The sequence below is a fragment of the Tenebrio molitor genome, chromosome 1, assembly GCF_963966145.1.
Source record: "Tenebrio molitor chromosome 1, icTenMoli1.1, whole genome shotgun sequence".
NCBI lineage: Eukaryota > Metazoa > Arthropoda > Insecta > Coleoptera > Tenebrionidae > Tenebrio > Tenebrio molitor.
In genome coordinates, this window is record NC_091046.1 from 37,169,305 (window position 1) to 37,182,983 (window position 13,679).

At 31.8% G+C, this 13,679-nt stretch overlaps 1 protein-coding gene across 1 annotated transcript in view; it reads left to right on the plus strand.

Moving 5' to 3' along the window:
- The window catches only part of LOC138122113 (cytosolic non-specific dipeptidase-like), a 203,971-nt gene that overhangs the window by 162,083 nt on the left and 28,209 nt on the right, over positions 1-13,679 (plus strand). The window lies entirely within an intron of this gene.

The following is a 13,679-nucleotide window of genomic DNA, read 5'->3' on the forward strand; positions in this document are numbered from 1 at the left end:
TAGTTGGTTAAAATTTAAAAAGGTTTCAGATCATGCATTTTTCCTGGACAGAAATATTTGTTTTCATGCCGCCGGCCGTTATCGACGGTTTTGCATGATTCAAAATCCGCCGGGAACGTTAAATTCCCGGCCTAGTACTTACAAAAGTGACCTTGGTTAAAAATTTGCTAGAGAATGGGCTGGCAGCATTGGTTGTTAAATGTCAAGAAAGTTTGACGTAGAAGTTACTTTGGTTGAATTAATTAATAATAATTTTTTACTTTTTAAAAATGATTTAAATTTGTCGGCATGAAAAATTTTGTGGATTACACGTCCAGAAAATGTTTTGCGAGTGCTCGTGTTGCCGCCGCGGCTAAGCAATACAACTCACACTCGCAAAATATCATTTTCTGGACTAGTAATCCAAATAACTATATTAGAACTAGATGGAAATAGATATCTGAAACTTAAAAAAAATATCATCAAAATTAAATTACTTATGAAAAATAGAATTCAACGTCTTAGGTTAATTCATACAATATTTATGTAAATGGATACCTGTTCTCAGAGCATTGGCGCTTGTTCATCACAAAGGAGGATTCGTACATAAAATTTTTATGGTCTAAAGTAAAAACCACCTTGTGAAAATTGTAAAACACATAATGCTTCTGTTTAGTGCTTAATAAAATGACAGTAATGGATGACATTTCGAAAAAGAATTTTATACGACTTTTGTTTTTCATAGACAACTTTCATGGCTATTTTTTTATCACATGGTAGGTGCTTCATTACTCAATTCAAAGAAATAATTATCATCCAAAATTTTTCCAAACAGACAAAGATTTTGTTAAAAAACAAATGTATTAATAATTTTAATATTAAATATTTTGGTCTTTTAATGATTAAAATGTTTGATTAAGTTGCTTGAGGTTACTTACCGTAAGTACGTATATATATATACGTATATGTCTCTAACGAACACCGCCCAATGAAGAGATTTATTTATTAAATATTAAAGTCAGCTGGTGCTTGGTTTTGTTTCCGTTAACGTATTGTGTAGCTTCAACTGTCAAATATGTAGTGGAAATAGGACGTGCTCCAGAAGTCGTTTTTTACCAGAGCAAAATGAGGTATGATCAAAGTGATGTATCTGAAAACTTACCAAGACGACCTCTATTTTGAAAAGAGAGAGAGAGAGAGAGAGAAAACCACGGCCTGCTTAAGCATATCTTTTTGAACATTCGTTACCTACTGAAGTGTAGCAACGTAAAACGCAATTACAAGAAGGTCATTTTTATATAAGATTTCTGTTGTCTATATGATAAGATCACTTGCTGTGAATAATTTAAAATAGAATATTATTGAATTTAAGGCTGTCGACGGGTGGAATTAATATCTCTTGAGAAAATTTTGTCCTGATTAGAACAATACAAAATTCGGTAGACTCTTTTATCAGATTATATTGAACATGTACAGTTTATAAAAACTATTACTATTTAAATGCAAATGTAGTATATCTACCCTCGATCAAGAACAATAGGTCCCACATGGTACTTTAAAACGAAACAGATGTAAATTGCACGTTACACTACATACATTATTGTTAATCGGTTTAAATGTTATTTTTAACGTTTACTTTAAGCAAAATCTAGTTGAGGTATTTAAGGCAGGAAGAGTAACTGGATATTTTCTAAAGTAATCTCATGACTTAAAAAAAAAAGAGAATGTACGTCTAAATATGCAGACACAATTCCTTGATTTACGATAATTATTATTTCAGAGTCATAGGGTAATTAAATTGAATATTGGCAGCACTAGGCGACAATTATCTCTTGTTACCGGTATAATTTACACTAGATTAGCAGTAAATTATAGCTATTACACGTTATAATTTGAAGAAATTGTAATTCGATTTATAAAAACTGTAGAAAGTGGCACCCAATGAAGCTGTTACTTTTTTACCTGGTCGAATTGTAACATCAGCTTTTAATGTTTTTTTAAAAGCAGACGTGCCCGTGGATAAGGTTAGGAATGTCTCACATTATATCTTTTTACTTAAAATTCTTGAAATATCTACTAATCCTCCAGACATAATACGGAAAACACAATCTTTCCCAGAGTTGTTTATTCCAAATTAAAAAAAAAATGAAAGTATAAAAAATCATTTTATTCCATCAAAAATCCGGAATGTACGTCAATTTCTACAAGCTTCTCGTCGAAGAGAAAGCGGTTGATTGTGACGAACATCTACTACAAAAATTTTCAAGAATTTTAATTTGATTCACTAAAATCTCCGCAGATTGTGGCGTCTCCATGCTTTATGGCCGAACTTGACTCACGTACGAAGTGAAATTTCTCGAGAATTTCCCGAAATAATTTACTTTTTACATTTACTACATACATTTTACTTTTCCTCATACCGGAAGAAACAAATTCGCGGCTATAAATCTGTAAGGCAATTTAACAGAAATATCATCAAGGTAATTATATTCCGAAACTCAGGATATAAGCCAACAATGGAAAGATAATTTTTTATAATTATTGCAGCTTGATAATCTGCTATGATACATCGTACGTTATAAAATAACATTTTGCAATACGTACTTGCATTATTTTTACAAAATCTCTGCTCTCGCCTTGAGATATGTTGTAAAAAGCAATTGGAACGATAATCAATCCGTATAAGTGAAAAATTTAACTGTTAGCCACTCGTTGAAATTACATTTAATATCTTCTCACTCTTCACTATTGTACCGTTTATTTATGAGCCGTTATCTCCCAAAGATCGATTTTTAACAATAATATCCACAACGATCCCACTTAATTAACAACATTGGAACTGAAATTAACATTTTACGCAGTCGAGACGGGCATAATTCATGTCACAAACCATCCCAGCGTACGATAAAATCCCTACTTGGCCAATTTGTAGTTTTATTTGTAGTAATTTTTCATTGCAATTATGACGACGTCACTTCACCGAGAACAGTTAATTCTGAATATGCAACAACACGTACAGTCTGGAATTATGGTATAGGGTGTCAGTGGTAACAAAAGTGGGTTTTACAACCATAGTGGGCAGCATAAATGCATTAGGAATGTAGGAAACCTTCAATAGAGACCGTGTAATAAAACTTTGACCATGACCTGCAACATCTCTCGATTTATCGCTTGTTAAACACAAGACGGGTAATTTACCTCACCCCACAAAAATTTTAGGCGATGATATTCGACGTCGCTCAGACGCATTATCAAGGGAAATAGACCATACACAGAACATTTGTGTGTTGAAAATGTTGAAATCCGTCTGGAAACTAGATTGTTTGATAATTTTTAGCATGTTGACAAGATAATTAATTAAAGAGACAGCAGACGCTAAAAAATTAATAATGTATTATAATACAACAGTTTTGTAATACAGAAAAAAATTACAAAACATCCAGTTACTCTGTGACAGAAATATAATATATGTGCGATAATTAAGTTGGTATTAATATAATGTTACATTTTTTTGTGTTTTATGCCTGGCAGAGGTTTACGGTATACATTTTAGTTGGCGAGAATTTTCAACAATCGGTGTCACAGAATGGCGAATTAAAATTTATAATATTTTTTTCTGTGTTGATACTTCAACGGCATTTTAAAGGAGGACAAGTATTTGTTTCATTCTTAGTCATCGAATTCGTACGTAGGAGTCTGTTTTGGAAAATCCTTTTGCAGACATCCGGAGTCATTGTTCTGCGGTGCAGTACTCAGTATGACATCGATCTAGTTTTTTCACATTTACATTGTCAAAAATTAAATACAATTAAATGAAAGCTTCAAAATAAAGATCAATAAGACAATACAGCTCATCCATTGTAGACCTGAATTGTCAAATTTATTTAATGTAGGTACAGTTGCGGAATTAAAATTTCGGGCACTATTGTCAATGTCATGATATAAACTTTAAAACAACCTTTACGTTAATAACCTTATTTTTTACTCTTGTCATGTTTTTGTTTTTTTGGCATTCAAAAATTGTCATTTGTGGCATAATAACGTGTAGGCAACATATCAAAGCGATGACTTAATTACACTCAGTGCAACTAACTGAAATCTCAAAATTCAAAATTGATTGGGTGACTGACACAGAAAAGTTTAATTTTTGAATGTCAGTCATGATGACAGTAGAAGGTGCTTTACAGAGATTTTGTTGAAGTGACAGAAAAATACTGCCCGAAATTTTAATTCCGCAACTGTACATATGTACTATGGCGGACAATAAATTTAGGCCGGCAAATTTCTGACATTTCAAAAAAGTCAATGCAAGCGCCCCTTTATTGTCATTATGACTGATGTGTCAGTTTGTCAAATTGAAGGTTTTCAAGCTGTTTGGCGTTCCCTTCGCCTTTTTACAACTCTTACTTTGTTAAGGCTGTTGCTGCTTTGCTGTCAATTTACTCGTTCAAAAAAAGCGTTCTTTGCGTTAGAGGTGTCGTTTATTTTAATTTTAACTAATTTCAATTAGATGTTGCTAAATATGAATTTCTTACAAGTTTTTGAGTCTCCAAATTTCAGGTTATGTTTCGACACCCGCTTGGATTGTAAACGCAAAATTAAAAAAATTATACTTATATAGGTAACAATGAGCTTAATATCTTAATCTTTCCTGCCTTTCGAAAAACTTCTCAATACCTATACTCGTACGAAAGAAATCAATAATTTACTAAAATGACAGACGTATCAAAATTCTTATCAGATTTTAGTTCAACGCAATTTATGTGCAGTCATTTTTAGATAAAAGTGGCGTTTAATTTGAGAAGTGGTACTTTAATACATTACTTTTCCAAATTTATAAAATGACGAGTTCTTGACTTACCCGGTATGGATAGATTACGAATCTAAGTTGAAAATTATGCCAAGATTGTGTAAAATGGATTAATTACGTCCTAATCGTGTCCTTGTTCCAAATAAATGTACAGTGAACACATGTAAAGTGTAAAATTAAATAATTAATTCACACCAAGAGACGATTAATTATTTTTTAACATTAATGCAACGCAGCAACTTCAAAACTGTGAACATTACAAAATCTTGGTCGGAAGTGATATTTTACAGTTTTGAAAACGTTTCACCTAAACCAACATAAATCTCGGTGTTTGTGTACGGATAAACCTCATCTTTTGTTTTTGACACCGGAAGTGTTTGAGAACAACACATAGGTATTGTAAGAAGGACATTTACAGACCCATTAATTACCAAACCCGTCGAAAACAACACAATGCGTTTCGAGCTAGAGTAAAATGTTGTGTTATCTGTGCGATAAAAAATATCACTAACAAAACACGTTTCTACTTCCGGAAAATCTTCAATAAAATCATAGTGTTATACATGTTGATACCAGTTCCCACAAGTTTCTTTTGACATGCACGAATGATTAATAGCAAGGATTTGTACATAAACTTGAAATTAGGATTTATCTCGATGAAACGAGAAAGTAATTAAAATGATACGTGGGAAAGTGTAGCAGTAGCAATTTGTAACAATGACACCATGTTAGTGTCTCGAGGGCTGACCTCATCTACCGATGAGATGGATGGTGGAAAGTAGAAAGTGATTTTTTTAAAATCACATTTACCACATTAATCGTGGAAGCATCAAATGATGCAATGCAGGTATAGCGGGTTCGCACAATTATTATTTAATTATTAATTACTAACAGACGCTTAATTACTTAAGAATGTGATAATCTCGTTGTTTAGTTGTGGTTTTCGAGTTAAGGTAAAAAAGTAGATTGAGGGTAATGCGAGATGTGCTAATCTGCCAAAATCTGTTATCGTGTGTATTAGACTAACGTAAATTCTATCGTCATAGACTTTGACGAATATAATTTCAAGTTTCGAACTCTGCTCGAAATAATTCGCTTTACAGTTTTTGATATAATAAGAACTTTCTGAAAAAAAGTGTTTTGCACGTATTTTTCTCCCGGTGGCATCATTCGCATACAGGTTGCCCCACTTACTACCGTAACGTCTGACATATGAGATAATACGTTTCAAACAAATATTATTGGGTGAACTGTGTTGCAAATTACATCCTCGAAAGCAAAAATTATTTGTGACGCATTGAACGAAATCATTTGGATGAGAAATCTGGAATTTTTAAAAATGCATAATTAGATATCCCAATTATAAAATTAGGTTTAATTAAATATTTATGGTAATTATTTATCAATCGATTTCTAAGTGTCTTCTCACTTTTACTTCAATTAGCTTCTTAATTTACGGAAACACGAACTTATTCATTTTTTCCTCGAGCATTATATAAACTGCAACTAATCGGCTTACAGAGCCATGAAAATTATTTAAAAAATATTATATGAAGTAATTTATTCACATTTTTTTTACAACTAATCGCCTTCTAATAAATTGCTGTAAAATTAGGATTTTCATCACTTTCACCCGCTCTAATAAGTTTCACTATAAAAAATAGCCACTAACTAACGAAATAATCGTTGCTGATGGTAAATCTGCGGTAGAGAAGACGATGTTTTTATACGAAACAATATTATTATTACTGATTAATATTTCCTAGCGTTGACACTTCTGAAAAAGTAATGCTCCTTCTTCGTGTCGTACAAAATTGTACGTTATTGTTTGAGCGCATTCCAGTCTGTTATCCTTCCTAATTCGCGTTCGGAAAATTAATTACACTACCGCTATTTGTGCCACTATATTTATACACAACAGGACTGTGCTTGATTAGCAGCTATAACAATAACAATAATTTATAATTCTTTGTTAGTGTCTCTAACTAGATCATAACTAGTTGTGGTGGGTAGAAGTACACTGCATATACACAGACATTAAAAAACGAAATATCTATTTACAAAAGAATTTAAATAAGTTTTAATGTGTGTATTCTAACACATCGAATACCGCATGCTCTTGAAAAGTCTTTATAATTTATTATAGCAGCTAAGTGATAAGTAATTGTAATTTTCATAATTCAGAAGAGGTAAATTATGAGCTTGGTGGTGACTGGTTTCTTTTCTCACGATTTTGTTCAATGGATTGAATTTTTTAGCATTCTGCGCGAAACTTCTCTTTCGGTACGTACTTACGAGAATTACCTATTATTAGGTAATAATGGACAACAAAGACAAGATTTAAGGATAATAAAAAATGAAAATCAAAAAACTGTGCACACTTCCAGTTTGTGTTAATTTACAATGTTGTGTTGTTCCCAATTGAGCATTAAATACATATTTCTATTTCTATTTAAACTTTAGTTTAATTATTGCAATTTATAAAATTGTTGTAGTAAAATATATTATTTACTGAAACGTTTTCTGTTTTTTATAAGTATTGTTAAGGTACATGAACCTAGTCATGTAATCTAAGTCAGTTACACAATTAGCTATAATAGGTTAAAGTTTAAAAAAATATTTAACAACACTTTCTTATTATTTATAGATACATATAAATCTAGTATGTTCATGATTAAGAGTGGCTAAGTTGCTAAGTATTAAGTTAACATATAGGTATTCTGCGACAAGAATGCGTGTACAGTTATAAATGGAGATAATGATAAAACATTAAAACCATTGCTCGAGGGAGAATACATTTTAACATGGTAGCTTATTTTTTATAAATGTAAGTTTTGTGCATTAAATAGTAAGGGGGTCATTCACAAAACACGATAAGGCTCGATAAGGCATTGCAAATTCCAAACCATGACAACTGATATTGTTGAAGCATTGTGTTTGCCATTTCGTTAACGCTTTGCAAATTATCTAAGTTTCGTGAATAACCCCCTAAGTATTTATATTCAACCTACGGTTTATACGTACAGTGTGGTGGGTACATGTAATTACATATGAATGCAATAATTATACAATTTGAACAACAAATATTTTTTTATAGGTAAATTTTATTTTGTTTACAACAATATTTGAAAATTTTACACATTACACAACTAAACAAAATTTTAAAACAAATAAAAAACGTCTTCAAGTTCTGAGCTTTTTCCACAGTTCCCAAAACACTAGCCGCATTATTACGATTTCTTATAGGTTCGTATAAAATATCTAATATTAATTAAAAGTTTCCATTCAATTTGTATTATATTGTATTTTGTTAGTGCAGAAAATAGAAACAACTTCAAAAGTTTTAATTTATAATGCGAATCTACCAGCGCTGACCGACTAACTACATAATATAGGTACCTAATGATTTTGATGTTATTGTAATTTCCCTCCACCACCCGGCGGCACGGCAATTTTGCCGGAAAACATACACTATTACGGATATTATTAGGGTGTCCAGAAAGTTCTGAGCGTTTTTTAGAAAAATAGATAATAGTTATTTACACAATTAGTGGGATAAAAGCAATATTACAGGACTCGAGTGTCAAGATTGCAGATGACGAGGGCGTTAGCCCGAGTTCATCTGTAATCACACGAGTTTCCTGTAATATGCTTTAGCCCACGTGTTATGTACAAAATTTTATCTAAGACCGCCCCGAATTAAAAAAAAAGGTAAATCTTATTTATTTCCGCCAGTTTCATTACACCACTCAGTGGAATAATAACTTACTTATCCCACTGAGTGGGGTAATGAAGCTCACTTATCCCACTGAGTGGAGTAATGAAATGCGTCCGGTAATGAAGTTCCTTATTCCACTCAAATGAGTGGGATAAGTGTCATTTATCCCACGGGATTAGATAAAAATAAATAAACATCTATTTCTTAAAAAATTAAACAACAATTAAAGTAAATATTCGCTGTTATTGTCAACGACTTCCAACCAACTATGTCCCAAAAACTCAATTCCTTAACAATAGAAGATGGGCTCTTCCATTCTGAAATTTCGTAAACCATTGCCGACAAGTAGACTCTTTTACCGTTCCCGCACTTCCAATTCTCCATATATTTCTTGTGACTGCTGCCACTGAATGTCTACATTTAAATTCATATAACATTAAATTACGATTTCGTTCTTTTTCCATGTAAACAATTAATTACCAGAATGTAACCAATTAAAAATTATTTAATGGAGATACGTCAAATTGTTTATGGACAAGTGTACTTCATATTTTCAAAAACTAACAAAAATTACCAATTGATTTTGTATTTATTTTATATTGAGAAACACAATACCACAAATACGCTCAGAACTTTCTGGACACCCTAATACTATCAAGTAATAGTGCAGTGCTAATCAACATAATTACCGGCGTCTCGCCTCCACATTTTGACTTTGTTGTGTTTTTATATTATGTTCTGTGTCAATGTTAAGGAACTTCCTCACGATATGACATGAGTATAATTATATACCTTTTTGAATTTCAACTATCAATGTGTTCCCTAAATCCAGAATTTTTAATATAGTATTGCCGTTATAACTTTTTATCTGCTCCGCCCACTAAAATTGACCAATCAGAATCAAAGCCAGATTCAATCTGTACAACTTTTCATCACATTTGCCACGTAAAAAAGTTAAGGTTAGAATTTTGCTGTCAAGTCCACAATTCTTGTTTTAGGTTTTAAAAAATAAAATGTCATTAAGACAATTCGAATGTCAGAAATTTTTACTGTGTAAATCAGATCGTCTTAACAACCTATTTGATTGGTAACTAAGAAAATGAAATGGGCGGGGCAGATAAAATGTTACGTTGTCCTTAGTATAGTATATTAAAGTATAAGTGGATATTATAGTATATTAAAGAACGAGTTTTATAAAGGTTGATTTGGCGCACGAGTTCCAGGTGTAGAAAATGACCCGTAGGGGAGTTTTCTATGGGACGAGTGCACCAATACCTTTATAAAACCAGTTTTTTATGTTATTTTTTAGAATTTGCACCCTTGTTTTAATTTTTAAATAAAAAAAATAAATTTTTAAATTCTACGGAATTTCGTATTAATTGGTAATTCAAGGTAACGGATGCAACTACATCTGCAACAGATGTTAAAAAGTAGAGTTTGAACATTAATATTGGAAGTTTTTTGGTATAATACACTGAAATATTGATAAAAATTTCATTAAAGTACAGTGTACTTTTATAAAGCCATAAACGACTCCTACTGACTGACGTTTATGGACGTATTATAAACGCAAATTCTAAAATAGTAGTTCATTTGACGAGTTTGTGTGTAAATTGGGTCTTTTTTGGCACGAGTGGGTCATTTTAAAACGCGAGTGAAACGAGTGTTTTAAAAGTCCACGAGTGCCAAAAAAGGCCCAATTTACACACGAACGAGTTGAATACAACGTTTTTTTGTTCGACGAGCCCCTTAAAGGCTCCAAATCGCTTAAGCTTTAAAATTAGCTTGACGTTTCGTTTTGACAAGTTGTGACATTTACCAAAATCCGTTCACATAGTAGAAGATTCTCAAATTCTGACAGTGTCGAACAAAAAAGGTCTTTAAAACACGCGCGATTTTTCGAGCACGACGGCGCAGCCGGAGTGTTCGAAATAGAGCAAGTGTTTTAAAGAGCAGTTATCCACGAATACTTTGCGATATTTTTTTTTTAATGTTAAATGAGTTAATATTTAGACTTCACGTTTCTCCGGTCCTCTCGAGTTTGGTGATGTTTCCATGGAAAACGCGCGATGTTGCCATGGAAAAGAGCGTTTTTTAAAGTTCGATTTAAACACGATCAGGCGTGTTTTAAATGAGCAAAATTGGTTACCAATAAAAAAAATTTTAAAAAAGAAATTAATGATAATTAAAACAATTCTACTTTGAGTACTTTCATTTTTGTAATGCTACATCACATTATGTGTGTAAAATATATGATTTTTTTGAAATTAATATCAATTCACTTTTTAAACAGGGCATTTATTATTTCACTGAATTTAAAAGATAAGTATGTCGTAGATGTCTGGATAAGACAATACAAAAAGATGTATCATTGGTTACAAAAATAGCATAATTTTGGCATGTTTTCATGCTAAAGTAAATTTCTGTCTCCTGTCATATATGACTGGCCATGTAAAAACTCGGTCAAAGAAGATCCCCAATCCACTTTAACTCATCAGTAACATTTGTTACATACTTCGTGAATATTCATATTATAAAATTGTAAATTTAAAGGAACTTGCTTCATACAGGTGGGTATATAAATATATTTTTAATAATATCCGGGAAATAAGCTGAGTTACCATATGGGTATGTACATACAAAGAATTGACGTACATATTATTTGATGAAATATATTATTTTAAAGCCATTGCTTGTATAATATGTTACAATAATGTTAATGTCATTGTGTCATTTTTTTCACTTAAGTGTTGCAAAAGAGCATCAAATTAATTTTTGGTGCATTCATTCAAACTCAAGGATGTAAAATTTGAATTTCTTATTGTCTTATTTATTTACCAAAAAATGTATTTTAAATTTACATATTTAAGTAAAAAAAACTAATTTAATTTTTTTTTGTTCGACACTGTCAAAATTTGAGAATTTTCTCCTGTGTGAACGGATAATTGTCACAACCGTCGAAACGAAACGTTAAGCTAATTTTAAAGATTTTAAGCGATTTGGAGCCTTTAAGGGGCTCGTCGAATAAAAAACGTTGTATTCAACTCGTTCGTGTGTAAATTGGTCTTTTTTTGGCACTCGTGAGCCTTTAAAACGCGAGCGTTTTAATCTGACCCAGTCATGCCAAAAAAAGCCCAATTTACACACGAACTCGTTAAATAAACTACTATTTTATTAACTGAATCTTAATCTCGTGGGCCTTTAAAACGCTCGTTTCACTCGCGTTTTAAACTAGCCCACTCATGCCAAAAAAGGCCCAATTTACACACGAAGGAGTTGAATACAACGTTTTTTTGTTAGACGAAGCCCTTAAAGGCCCCAAATTGGTTAAAATCTTTAAAATTAGCTTGACGTTTCGTTTTGACAAGTTGTGACATTTATCAAAATCCGTTCACACAGGAGAAAATTCTCAAATTCTGACAGTGTCAAACAAAAAATAGTATATTTCAAACCAAGGTAAGAAAGTGCTTTCTTGCAGACCGCACGTAAAGATTATAAACCGAGCCGCAGGCGAGGTTTGTAAGTGCCTAAGGTCTGCAAGTGCACTTTCTTAACAAGGTTTGAATACTATTTTTTTCCTTACCGGCGCAACTTCGTTGAAAAAAGTCAAAAAAAGATGGTTATATTCCTGATTAAAACGAACATTTTGAGAATTGAATAGTAGGCTGGGTTATTTGTTTAATTAACTTATCATCGCATTTGAAGATTTGACGTTTGTTCGAAAATTTGATATAACCAGAAGTTGAAGTACTTACCTACCTAGCTTATCTGTTTATTTTCCAGATTATATGATTGATCTAACAACTTGTTTTATTGAATTGGCTTTCATTTATCAATAACTTATTTCACTTTTGACACTTTTGACATTTGTATTTTGGTACAGTTTTACCATAAACATTTCATGATTAACTTTCTTACCTTAGCGAGAAAGTTGAATTTTCTCACCTCAAATGAGGTATCGACAGCCTACATTTCTAACCGGTAGAGAAAAAAAGATTTTTTTATATAAAACACAACAATACTTTATTAAAACCTCCAAGGGCCGGTTGCACCAACGCCAGTTAAAGTTAACTGTAGGTGAAAATACTTCGTTACTTTAGTTACCTATTGTTATAACATAACAATGTTTTCGTATATTGTAATCTGTAGTTAAATTTAACTCACGTTGGTGCAACCGGCCCTAAATGTAATTGCAGTACCTAACAATCAAACATATAAAAATTGGTTGAATATCCCAACAAACATTAACGGCCGTATTCACCAACGCCAGTTAACGTTAACTGTAGGTTAAAATACTTCGTTACTTTAGTTACCTATTGTTATAACAATGTTTTCGTATATTTTAACCTACAGTTAACTTTAACTGGCGTTGGTGAATACGGGCCTATAGCTGTCAAACTAATTATCTATAATTATATACGCAAAAATTGCTAGAAGGCACCTACTAGATACTAGAAGATAGTGTAGGTACAAATAATAATGAACGCAATAGTTGAATCTATTTCAAATAAATATTAACAGATTTACACTTTATTATTGTAAGTGTTTTGGTATTCAACTAAAAATAGAATAATTTAAATATCTGTTTGCATATATTTTGTATTTTTGATTAATATGTATTTCAAATTAAAAGTTACATTACAAGCACAGTGCATAGGCAACCAGTAATTGCAAAAAATTTGGACAGTTGCACATGCACATTTTGTTCAATAACAGTGTTTTTTTTTTAATTTTGAAACAGATTATAATTAATTTAATTTCGATTATTTAAGTTTTGTCCTTACATATAACCATATTTTTGTAACTCTTGCATTAATTTTTGTCTTTCAATAATTATTTTGAGTTCTTCCATACAATGTTACTACTTTTTTGTTTAAACATATAAAATAAAATAAGAATATGTATCGGTGTTTTTTTAAAGGGCTCAAAGTAGACGTTGAAGAGTCGATTATCAAGGATGAGCTATCAGCTGTTTTTACACGAGTGGTGCGTTCACAGTCGACTCTTTAACGCCTACTTTGAGGTGAAATTAAAAAAAAAAACACCCGATAGATCGTGTACAGTTGAAGCTGAAAACGCATTTAATAAAAAACAAAAATTATGTTTTGCGTTTTGAATTTGAATCGGTTGGCGTCAGTGGCAGCAAACTTCATGCAGCTAAGTGGGAGATCG